The following is an 11,829-nucleotide window of genomic DNA, read 5'->3' on the forward strand; positions in this document are numbered from 1 at the left end:
GGGGGGGGGGGGCGGTGCGCGGGGGGCTCTGCAGACGGCCCAGGGCTGGGGGCTGCCAGACGATGCACAGAGTTGTCACGAGTACCATCTACGCCCCACCCGAGCCAGGCAGCTGACCCCTCTGGCCTCAGCATCCTGGTCTCTTCCAGCTGGGACACCGAATGACCCCATGAGGGCCATTTTGGGGTCTGCCACCAGCTCCAAGTTTCTCTCATCGCTCCTGCGACACAGGCCCAGCAATTCCAAACACTCAGCAGAGCCGGAGGGGCCCGGCCAGCCCACCTCCCATCTGGGCCGAGGTCGAGGACCAAGGCTGTGGCCACATTCCTCTGCAGCTGAACATGCAGCTGCCGGCGGTGCCTGCAGAGGTGGTCCCACAGCCTGCGCGCTTGGGCAAAAGATTCACTCCACCCAGCACCCCAACCCAGAGCTGGAAAGAGCCAGTGGGACCCGGGGGTCCCGGCTCGGCCACCATCAGCCAGGGGACTAGTCACTTTTGAGTCTCTCAAACTGGGGTGGGAGATCGGGTTGGGCGAGTTGTTTTTCTTTTTGACAATGAACTTTAAAAACTAATACCTATTGCTCTTTTCCTGACTCTAAAAGCAATATAGAAAATGTATGTGCAATGCAGGAAATCTGCAAAACACGGAGAAACGAAGGGAAAAACGTATATAAACCCATGACCCAGATAACCACTATCGATAGTTTGGCAAACGTCCTTCCAATCTTTTCACTGAGGGTATATATAAATATTTTGAAAGCAGGCTCGTGGAGACACGGCTCCAGGCTTTTCTCCTGCAGCATCCCACAGCCCACATCTCTATACATTCTTGCACTCGTTATCCAAATTCCTTTGTGGTTCTAAAGTTCTGGTTCCAGATCATTCTCAGCTCCAACTGATGATGAGAATAATTCCTGGAGCTTGTTAAAAAATAGACTGGGGCTTCCCTGGTGGCACAGTGTTTGAGAGTCCGCCTGCCGATGCAGGGGACGCGGGTTCGTGCCCTGGTCCGGGAAGATCCCACGTGCCGCGGAGCGGCTGGGCCCGTGAGCCATGGCCGCTGAGCCTGCGCGTCCGGAGCCTGTGCTCCGCAACGGGGGGAGGCCACAACAGTGAGAGGCCTGCGTACCACACACACAAAAAATAAGAAATAGACCGTCCCCGCCTCCTGGAGGTTCTGTCAGGAAGGATGGGTGGGCCTGGCACCCCAGGGTATGTCTGGGGGGCAGGTGGGTGAGGACCTCTGCCCTCCCGTGGGCTCACAAGCCTTCTCTCCATCCCCCTCCTGAGAATCCTACAAGAAGGAAACCCTAAGCATCCCAGGCCAGCAGCTCTGCCCGCCCCACCTTCCCCTAAGGCACCCAACGTCTTTGTCCAGCCTCAGCTGCCACCATTCAGCCCCTGGGTCGGTCACAGACCAAAGGATGTATACTGGGCTCTGCTGGGGCAAAGGCCCGTGTGACGAGGGGGCATGTCAGTCACAAGGCCCCCAAATCTGCCCAAGGCCCGCGGTGTGTGCACCTTAGAGAAGGTCAAAGCCACCCAGGGCCTCCACGCTAACTCACCTGCTCCAGGAAACAGGCAGGAGAGAGGCCCAGCGCTAGAGTCCAGTGCCCCAGCCAGACTCCAGCCAGCCTCCCCATCCTCCCTAGAATGGCCATCACATTCCTCCCAATAGGCTGTCACCCTCCTGAGGGCAGGAGCCAGGCTCGTCCATGTTGGCCCCTGCTACACACTGAACGTGCTCCCCGCAAATTCACAAGTTGAACGCTACCCCTCAAGGTGATGATATTAGGAGGTGGGGGCCTTTGGGGTGATTAGGTCATGAGGGTGGAGCCCTCGTCACGGGATTAGCACTCTTATAAAAGAGAGCCCTGAGAGTTCTCTCTCCCCTTCCGACCTGTGCAGACACGGTGAGAAGATGCCATCTACGAAATGAATCTGCCGGAGTGTTGATCTCGGATGTCCAGCCTCCAGACTGAGAGAAGTAAACATGTGCTGTGTCAGCCCCCCAGTCTGTGGTCTTTTTGTTACAGACGAAGACAGTTTCACTTTCCACTAGGGCCTTGGTCCCTGCCTGGAATGTCCTACGAGTCTCTAAAAAGTGTTTGTTGCCTTGAATCTTTAATAGTCAATGTTTACTGAGTGCTCACCACATACCGGACACCACCCTAAGGGCTTTTGTTACATTAGCTCATTCACTTCCCATGATCTCCAGGAGATGGAGAGATTTCACTCTCATCCCCGTTTTATAGATGGGAAACCGAGGCACAGAGAGCCTAATGACCAGCCCAACATCACAGCGTGGGCAAGGGTGAAGCCGAACTGAGCCAGCATGCTGAACCATCACACCGCACTGCCTCCAAACCCCACCCCACCCCCTAAAAGCCAGACTCTAAAATCGTATATAGCGCCTGCTACACACCAGCACTGCACCTGTACTGTGCTGAGCCCCAGACACACACCTGCAAGATGGGCCCTGTGATTCCCATGTCACAAACGTGGTCATGGAGCTGGAAAGCAACAAGGCAGGGATGGGAGCAGAGGGAACCCCTGCCAGACCCCAGGCTCTGGACAAACAGCTGTCGCCACCCACCACTGCCAGGTAGACTGAGATTTCCATCCCAGCCAGGCAGGGTCAGCCCTGTGAGTTGGCGCAGGCAAGGGCCGGGGGGCAGGGGCACTGGGGTCTGCCTTCCAGCGTGGCCTCGGGCCAGCCATGACCTGCATGACCTGTCCACCTTGCTGAGCTCCAGGAGGACCAAGAGCCCTTGATACAAAGTGCCCAGCCCGGGGCCTGGCATGTAGTAGGTGCTCAATAAGGAGACGGTTACGAAGAGCAAGAACCAGCACAGTCAAAGGAAATAACCTGTGAGAGAAGGGGGAACAGCTGGAAGGGCTGGGACTTGGGTCAGAGATAAAAAATCCAGGAGGGAGGCCGGAGCCCACCAGCTGGCTCCAGGGCAGCTGCTCGCAGGAGCCTGGCTCCGTCTTGTAGATATTAGGAGAGATGTAACTATTTGAGTGCCGCTCTCCCCCGCTGCCCCCCACCCCCCACAAGCCCAGCCTCACTGGAGCTGCAGCCAGGGCAGGGGCAAGTTTTCCGCACTCACCAGTGTCCCCATCCCTCCCGCAGCTGTTCTCAAACTCCTCCTCCAGGGCCAGGAGCGGGGGTGGGGACAGCAACCAGGGAGGGAGGGGACACAACCCCACCTCTCCCCTCTCCTCTGCACTGCACCTGCAGAGGTATGAATGGGGCCTTCCCATTCTCACCCCCAAGGGGCCCCAGGGTTTCTTTTGTAGTTTAGCAGAAACGCAAAGCAGCCCTTTCTGAGGTCTTCTGATGGAGGCCTGGGGAGTAAAGTTCGCCACTCCAGACCCACTCCACCCTCGCTACAGGAATACATCACGTGCCCCTCTCCCACCTGGATTATGCACCACCCAAGTCCCTCCCAGCTCTCTGACCAGGAGGAAAGATGGAGTCTGCAGCCTCTTCATGCCCCAACCTATGCTTGAAAGCACAGGCCCCTCCCACGACCTTCCACCTCGGTGCCAAGGGCACCTGTGCCAGGTGTGGGCATAACAGTGTCTTCCAAACAAACTACAAGTTGACAGAAATTGCAACGGGAGCCAGCCAGCACCATCTGCCTGGAGAGCCTACCTAGTAAACTCCTACCCAGCACTCTGCTTGGGTGTCCCTTCCTCCACGAAGCCTTCCCGAACCTACCCCTCTCCTGGGCTCATGCCTGGACCCCCAGAACGTAGAACAGAGCTAGCACTTAGCTAGCGCCCACAAATAGCTGTTAAATAAACAAAAGAATGAGCTGTCTCTCCCACCCTGGCCATCCTCCTCCTGGCCCACCAGAGACAGAGGGATTCCAGCACTTACTTCATTTTGAACTGAAAGAAAAAACCCAAACCCAGCTACTCTACAGAGCACTCCTCCCCTGACTTGTGATGGGGGACAGGAGGCAGGGGACAGCAGAGAAGGCCATCCCTCTGGGCCTGGGATGGAGCCAGGAAAACTGGTATGCTTTTACTGTAGATAATATCAGTCTCCAGGGGCTCAGGGCAGAGGCCTGGCCTACCCCTCACAGGGAAACTGCCCACCCACGTGGAAAGGAGGGCCAGAGAGATAGCCCTGCCCAGGGTCGGCTTTCTGCACCCAGGGAGGGGCCAGCAGGGTCCAGGCTGAGATCCTGCCTAGGAGAGTCTGCAGAGCCAGAGACTGCTGGCCACTGATGGGCAGAACCAGAAACATCTCCATCTCACAGGAGACGGGGGAGGGGGCACAGTGAGGCAGCCCAAATCTAGGCCCACTCTGCCCCACTCTGCCTAGGACACCATGCCCCCTTCCTGCCCAAAAGTTCCATCAGTTAACCTCCCGCAGAGAGGGGGCTGTCTGTGTTCCAGTGGCTTCCTTCCCCATTCCCAGGGGGACCCTCAGCTACAGCACCTCCCACAAGGAGGTGCCCGGGACCCCCAGGCCTTGCCCCAGGGGACAGTCAAAAACCCAGCAGCCAGAAGAGCCATAAGCCAGCACTCCTCGTAAGGCAGGGGAAGGCTGTGGGTTTGAGGGGTAGAAAGCCAGACAGAACTATCAAAAAAGACTGGTCACTGGCTGCAAAAAGCTCAGAGTTCCAATCTCTTCTTGTTTGAGAGAGGGAAAAACCAGACCCAGGAACTCCCAACTCAGTCTTATAAAGGCTCAGGAGGCAAGGCAAACCCGACTACCTACCCCGGCCCATCCCCCACAAGACCCTCCTGAGGCCCTGGAGGTACACTTGCCCCCCATCTGTACCCAGGGAATACCCATTGAACCCCCAACCAGATGGTCCCTTGGAGGCTGTAGCCAGAGGACAAGTGGAATAGACAGGAGGTGGGGGTGGTGGTGTCACCTCTCCTGCCTCCCCTCCCCCATACCACCTGGCCCTTCCAAGTGTTTGAAGGCAGAGGCTCCCGCTCTTGGGGACAGGGACACAGGAAGCTCTAAGCCGTGTGTGGGGAGGGCACATTAATGTGTTCAAGGCCAGGTCCCTTGATTCTCTGGATTTTGCAACTTGGGGCAGACACGGGCTTCCCCAGCTGGCCCAGAGACCCTGGCGGGCAGAGAAGGCTGGAGACTACGGGGGCTCAGCATCCCAGGAGGGGCTGTCAGAGACTCAGGAATATGAGACAGAGCGTCAACAGAGAACACCAAACACAAAAATGACAGAGGCAGGTTGGAGCCTTATTCCCAGGGGCTCCCCCGCCTCCCCTGCAGCCCCTGCTCTGTCCTATGGGGTGGGGGGCTCGCTGTGTATATTCTAAGGCCACCATCCTCTCGACCCTCCGCCTAAATTTCTGGGCATTGGCAGCACTTTAAAAAATGACAACAAACTTGAAATCTCTAGACCACCTCCTGGTCCAGGCTGAACGGAGCCTCCGGGCTCTGTCCAGACCAAATTAAACAGCCGGAGCCCAGAAATGCCCCAGGCGCCGGGGGGTGTCTAGGGGCCAAGCGCTGGGTCTGTTTGGCCAGAGAGATGACAAATCCTCAGCCCTCTGGGACCATGTGCCAGAGAGTTCCAGCCTGTTTGGTCTCATAACAACTCAGCCTCCAAATTTGGGAAAAACCGAGAGAACTTTGGAAAGATAGCCACTGTTTGACCATTTTTCCTCAGTGGCTTTGTCAAGAAAAAAAGCAAAGGAACTGGTTTCCTGGCTGGGTTTCTGGGATGAACCAAAAAACTGACATCCTCTGAGGCCTTCATCTCTGATAAACCTGTAGCCTGGCACCCCTTGCCCCCTACCCCAGCCCACCCTTCTTACACACACCACCAGGTCTTTGAGGGTCTACAGCATGCACCCACTGTTCCTGCCCATCGGGAGCGCCTGGCCTGGCCTGGCAGGAAGGTGGGACTCCTGGGTTTGGGTGCCACCATGGATCCCTTGAGCCTGGCCCCCAGATCCTTGCTGCTGGCCCCGTGGTCCTGTCTGTACCCCAAGGAGACTCTTCTGACAGCAGCCAGCCCACCCCCAGCACAACGAGTGAGGGACATTCAGCTGGGAAATGGGGGGCGGGGGGTGTGCAATAATAGTGATGGCTGAGCTGAACCATGGTAGGGGGCTTGATCTAGGAATGTGACAACACCCCTGAACTCTGAACATTCAAGGAAAAAGAGAAGGGGAGGCCCCATTCTGCTCAGCCAGTGCCAAGATGAGGGCCGCAGCACCCCTGAGGGGCATGCCAAGGCCACAGTCACCAAGCTGCGATGTCCCCAGCCCCTGCAGGGCAAGCATATGCCACCTGCATGTTAGCACTTCCTTGGCAACGTCCCATCACGAATGAGCTGCCAGGCCACTGCTTCCACCAGCAGGACAGCCTCGCCCAGACACGTGGCCTGAGCAAGTACCCACCATGTGCTGGGCACAGTGCTGGCCATGGCTGCCACTGAGCCTGGGGGCTCACACTCTGGTGGGCTCATTCCTCCAGGCACAGAGGCCCCAGCCCGTGCCCAGGCACCCTCCCCCCAGCCCTCAGCCTCAGCGGGCGCAGGGGTGCAGACCTAACCAGTCACTGGGGCGAGCTCGAGGCACGAAGCTCTGGCCTCTGAGTGCTGGCTCTCCCCACTGGCCCCAGATGGGATCATCCTCCTAGCCCCTGGTCTGCAACACAACCAGCTCCCAGTTATGACTCCCTTTCAGGAAGGCTGGCAGCCAGCAGAGCCACGGGCAGGCAGCCACACCCCACTGTCTTCAAAGTCAGATCGTCCAGCGTACGCCTGTGCCGCTGTCTGTAGGACGGGCCCTTGGTCCACCCATCTGGGACGCTCTGGGGTGGGGGGATGCAGAGGAGACTGGAATGACCTCCCCAGTGAAGGAACCCTGCAGCCCACCTGACCCAAGCCTCCAAGCTCTGACAGTGAAAGAGCGTGATGGGATGTCCACTGGGCCGGGGCCAGGGCTCCCACGCTGGCTGGCAGCCCAAGTATCTGCTGGACTCAGGGGGACCCCCAGGCAGGCTCCGAATCTGCTGTGGTGCTCCGTCACCACTCAGGGAGACCCTTGCCGGTGGCCTCTGAACCCCTCCCTTCCGTCACCCAGATTCCTGCATTTAGGCGTCCACGCCCACGCGTTTCTTGCAAATACCTGACCCCCCACCTCAAGCTCTGCTCCGGAGAACAGGCACCAGGCTCAAGCTGTCAGCTATCTCCCCAAGACGACCCGCGGACAGCGGTGTTTATGACCCCATTCAACAGAAGGGGAAACTGAGGCTCAGGGGCCAAGACACCCTCCACCACCCAGCTGTCCAATGGCAGAGTGAGCCTGCCCTCCTATGCATTACACCGCGCGGGGCTCCCAGCTGCCTTACCCATCACTTCCCCCAAAGGCCCTCTTCCTTTGGATGCAAACTCTGCCCACTTGTCTCTTTCAAACCTTCCTACGTGGACTTCCCTGGCAGTCCAGCAGTTGAGACTCCGCGCTTCCACAGCCGAGGGCCCAGGTTCGAACCCTGGCTGGGAACTAAGATTCCACAAGCCACGCGGCACAACCAAAAAAACAAAAAAAACAAAAAAACCTTCCTAGAGATCCATGTCCTCCAGGAAGCCTTTCCAGACCGACACCCCACAGCACGGGGTGTCCCTCCCTGCTCGACCCACCTCCCTGGCCCACGTCTGACCCTCAGCCCAGCCGATGACGGGGACGCTTCTGCCACCTGGCACGTGTGTGTCCGCCCTCTGCCTCACAATCAGGACGGTGGGTGAGCCTAGTCCCGGGCCCGGGACACAAGAGCAGCAGGCCAACGAAGCCGGTGGTGGTCAGACCCATCAGAGAGCCGTCCTCCCGTAGCTGAAAAGCAGGACTCATCCCTCAAGAGTCCAGCAGAATGCCAGCAAGGCCGGCTCCTCCGGTCCACCAAGTAACCTCACGCCGCCATAGATCCTGTCTCCTGCCACCAGATGAGAGCTGCAGGAGGCTGAATTCACAAGAGGCCTTGAGTCTTGCTGAAAAGCAGGACTCATCCCTCAAGAGGCCAACTGGCATTAATTAGGGGCAGATCTGCACCTGTCACAAAGCTAGGCCTTGTCCTCCTGGGAGGAAACCTGCACCTGAATCCAGCCATCGAGGGAGCCCTTGTCCAGGAGGTGTCTGGGCTCCCAGACAAGCAGGTGCATCTGCATGGTCTTGTCCCCCCAGGAGACCCTCTCCCTGCCCTCTGCCCGTTCTCATGCTCTGGGGCCTAGGGCCTGCTTGGGCTCCAGGACCTGGCTGGCAGGGTCCTCGAGGAGACGGTAGAGGGTTCAGAAGGGCAGACATGTCCTCTAGGCGGGAGAACAAGGCTCTGGGTCCGGAGCTCCTGGGTCCTGGGCCAGACTGTGTTTCAACCAACATCAAGGACTTTTAGGATTCTTTCTCCGTGTGCAAATCTAGTTACAGCAAACACTGCTAGGGAAAGTAGGCCAACAGCTGGCACTTGGAAGGGCTTTTGTTACACAAAGACCAGAGTTGTAATAGCGTTTGCGATAGCAGATTTGGCCTGCGTTCACTAGAGAACACGCCGTTCGACTGCTCTGTGCCTGGCAGCCAGATAGGGGACTACGTCACCGCTCGGGCCATCCCATCACCCAGGGAGCGACGGGCGTGGAAGCCACCTGAGGCCCATCTTCAAACAGGGGAAAGTGGAAAATGAGACTCTCTAAAAAAAAAATCGCATCAGCAAAACACAAAATACTTTTCTTGCCCCTACTTGAGGGTCTCCACAGAGCCCTGAGATCCTCCTTAGGGCGAGAGCAAAGACCAGCGTGGGAGGTTTGCATCCACGGAGGACACTGCCACCCTCTCAGTCCCCCGGGAGACCTGAATCCACAGACGTGTGCAAAATAGAAGACGGGCTGAATCCCCGTGCCACCTCGGTGATGTGCTGAAGCTTAAAGATCTCGCCCTCAATTCTCCAGGGTGGGGAAGGGGACGGGAAGGAATAATAGGATGAAAAGAGAAGAGCGTTCCTCAGGGAAGGGGGCGGATGTGCCCGGGATGTGGGGCATCAGCAGAATTTAACTGTGGGTGCCCACTCCATACCCCCCCACACATGCATATCCACCTGGGGCAGCTATCTGTCTGCTCTGCGGGGCATGCTGCTCTGGCCTGGATAGATGCCATCGCCCCAAACCTCCAGGAAACACCCCATCAGAGCCCGTCGACCCCCGCTGAAGGATTCCAGCCTGCTCAGACGAACAGTCATCCCCAGCAACGCCGTGGCTCAGAACTCGCCCGGCTTTGGTGGTGGCCCCTGGGGCCTCCATCCTTCGGCCATCGACATGTGCTTCGAGACGGGGCCAGGTCCGCCAGCCTCAGGAACTATCGGGACTTTGACCCTACCTTGCGGAAACTGAGACGCCGAGTGGGCAGCCCGGGCCGAGGCCCCCCATGGGCCCCAGAGAAACAGACCAGCACTTCGGCTCCGAGCTCGGCCACTCCGGCTGCCTCCCCAGGACAGTCTGGGCTCCTGGCGGGTGGGCACACCTGGGCCTCCGTGGCCTCGCCACCTGACTGTGGCACGCTGGCCCCTCTTTATGCCCCAGTCCTAATGGACCAGCTCACTCCGGCCTCCCCCGCCTCTGTCGCTGCCTGAACGCGCTCCTGCTTCCGCTGCAGTCAGACTGTGTCTCCCCCACACGGCCTTCCCCTGCCCTGGCTCTGCCAGCCGGTGTCACCCGCTGCTGCCCTGGGCCAGACACTCTCTTTTCCCAATCGCTCCTTCCCAGGCCTCTCTGTTCGAGGCTGTCAGCCCCAAAACCCAACTCCACTCCAAGTTCCTGGGGCTCTTAGGGAGGCCGCCTTTCTGGTCCCCAAGCTGGCTGTGTGGAGCCCACACACACACACACACACACACACACACACACACACACACACGCGCGCGCGCGCACCCCCAGGTGCACTCAGGGGCTCTAACTCTCCTGTCTTCAGAGCACAACGGCTCTCCAGGGCACACAACGGAGAGGCTGACACACAGGGAACCGGGGGTCCGAGGCCGCGCTCCCTAAGAGTGAGAACCCTCCCCCTGAACGCACAGGGCTGCCAGCCGCTGCACCAGGACAGTCTCAATGAGGCCATTGTCTCCAACTAAATGACAGTCTCGAGAAGCCGCCTGAGAAGCAGCCTCAGAGGCCACCAGCGTCTCCGGATGGGGCACTTCGGGCTGAGGATGGAGTCACACGCGGGGCCGGGAGGCAGGGGCACTAACTACCTACGTGGCACGAACTGTGACAGACCCACACAACCCCCAAACCTCCTCCTCCCGATCCTGCCTCAGGGCTCCCATCTCATCCCCAGAAACCCCAGAAAGCTCTGCTTCCAGGTCAGGGACCGCAAGCCAACCTAACTCCCACAGGCCACAGGAGAAAAGTACACACAGCGCGAAACCTGAAGGCGGCAGCAGTCTCCAGATGGGCCAGTTCTCCCGCTCGGACACTCAGGAGATGAAAGGCCCCTGAGGAGCTGCGGGAGGGCTGCTGGTGGCAAGCAGAAGGCGAAACAGGAGGAAGGAGACTCGGGGAACGTGCTGGGTATGAGCATGCGCCCCAAGAGGTCCCGATGTTGGGGTACAAGCCATCACAGCTCTGCAGACCCACACTCCCCTTGTTCAGTGCCCAGTGTCAGAGTCGGAAAAGTGCTCCAACCACAGAGCCAGCCCCCAGCAGACCCATCCCTCGCACAGGGCAAGCCGGCCACTGGACCCCACCCCCTCCTGTCTCTCCACCCCCTGCTAAGCCAGTCCAGGCCCACCCCAGAATCACCGCCTCTGGGGCTCTGCTGGGGGCCCAGCCAGGCTCTGGTCCCGGAGAAGTGCCCCCCCGCAGATGGGGCTGACCTCCGGTGGGCCACGTGCATGGCTGGGCTCTGGACCCCCAGATCCCAGTCCTGATTCTGCCCTTGGGGGAGGGACACCTCCCCGCAAGGCCTGGCACCTGGACGTCTTGTTAACTCCTTTCAACCCAGCCTTCCCAAGGCCAGGTCCATCAGAGGGCTCTGCCCAAGGCTGTCTGGGAGCCCCTCCGAGGGGCGGGGGCTCCAGATCCCAACAGAGGCAGACCCGCCCCTCAGAAATCCGGCCCCTAAGTGCTGGAGACTATTGTGTGAGCTTCCCTTCCGAGCGCTTTATTTACTCCCCAAGGCGCAGGACGCAGAGCCACAGGCAGTCACGAGGACGCACGAAAGCCACACACACGAGCCCAGGACCGTGATGCCCTACCGCATCGGGCGGGAGAAGCCCCCCAAGTCTCTCAACACTTTGTAAACCCCGGAGGGGGGAGGGGACCAAAACGCGCTCCCAACCGGCAGGCAGGCCCCTCCTCCCCCCACAGCCGGACTCCGGGAGGACGAGGAGGATGTCCCCAGGCCCGGATGGGGGCCGATGGGACGCCCCCCTCTACACTCGCCGCGGCCTGCGCCGTGTCCATTCGGGTCCCTGCCCAGCCCCGATTCGGCTCAGCCCCGGCTCCGAAACTGGTGTGGGGGAGGGGGCTGTCCTGCGGGCGGGACACGGGGGCGGGTAGCGAACTCCCCCAACCCGCCGCAGGGCCAGGGCCCCGAGGCCGACGGGGAGCGCGGGAGGGACAGGACTGAGCGACAGCTGAGAGGGAAACCGCGCGCCAGGGCCGTCTGAGGAAGCCCCGCGAGCCCTCGAGGAGACTGTCGTCGCTCGGCAAACACAAACAACAATCAAAGGAAGGAAACCCGGCGGCAGCGCGCAGGGCGAGCGCAGGGGCCACCGAGGGCGCGCGGCCCCCGTGTCCCCCTAACGGGGTGCGCCACGGAGGCGACGCGGGCGCGGGGCGGGGGGC

The 11,829-nt window shown here is 59.8% G+C and overlaps 1 protein-coding gene across 2 annotated transcripts in view; it reads right to left on the reverse strand.

Annotated features, from left to right (window-relative positions):
• SEPTIN9 (septin 9) overlaps window positions 1–11,829 on the reverse strand; it is a 143,798-nt gene that overhangs the window by 93,991 nt on the left and 37,978 nt on the right. The gene's annotated exons all lie outside the window — the stretch shown is intronic.

The sequence above is a fragment of the Lipotes vexillifer genome, unplaced genomic scaffold (assembly GCF_000442215.2).
Source record: "Lipotes vexillifer unplaced genomic scaffold, Lipotes_vexillifer_v1.1 scaffold1691, whole genome shotgun sequence".
NCBI lineage: Eukaryota > Metazoa > Chordata > Mammalia > Artiodactyla > Lipotidae > Lipotes > Lipotes vexillifer.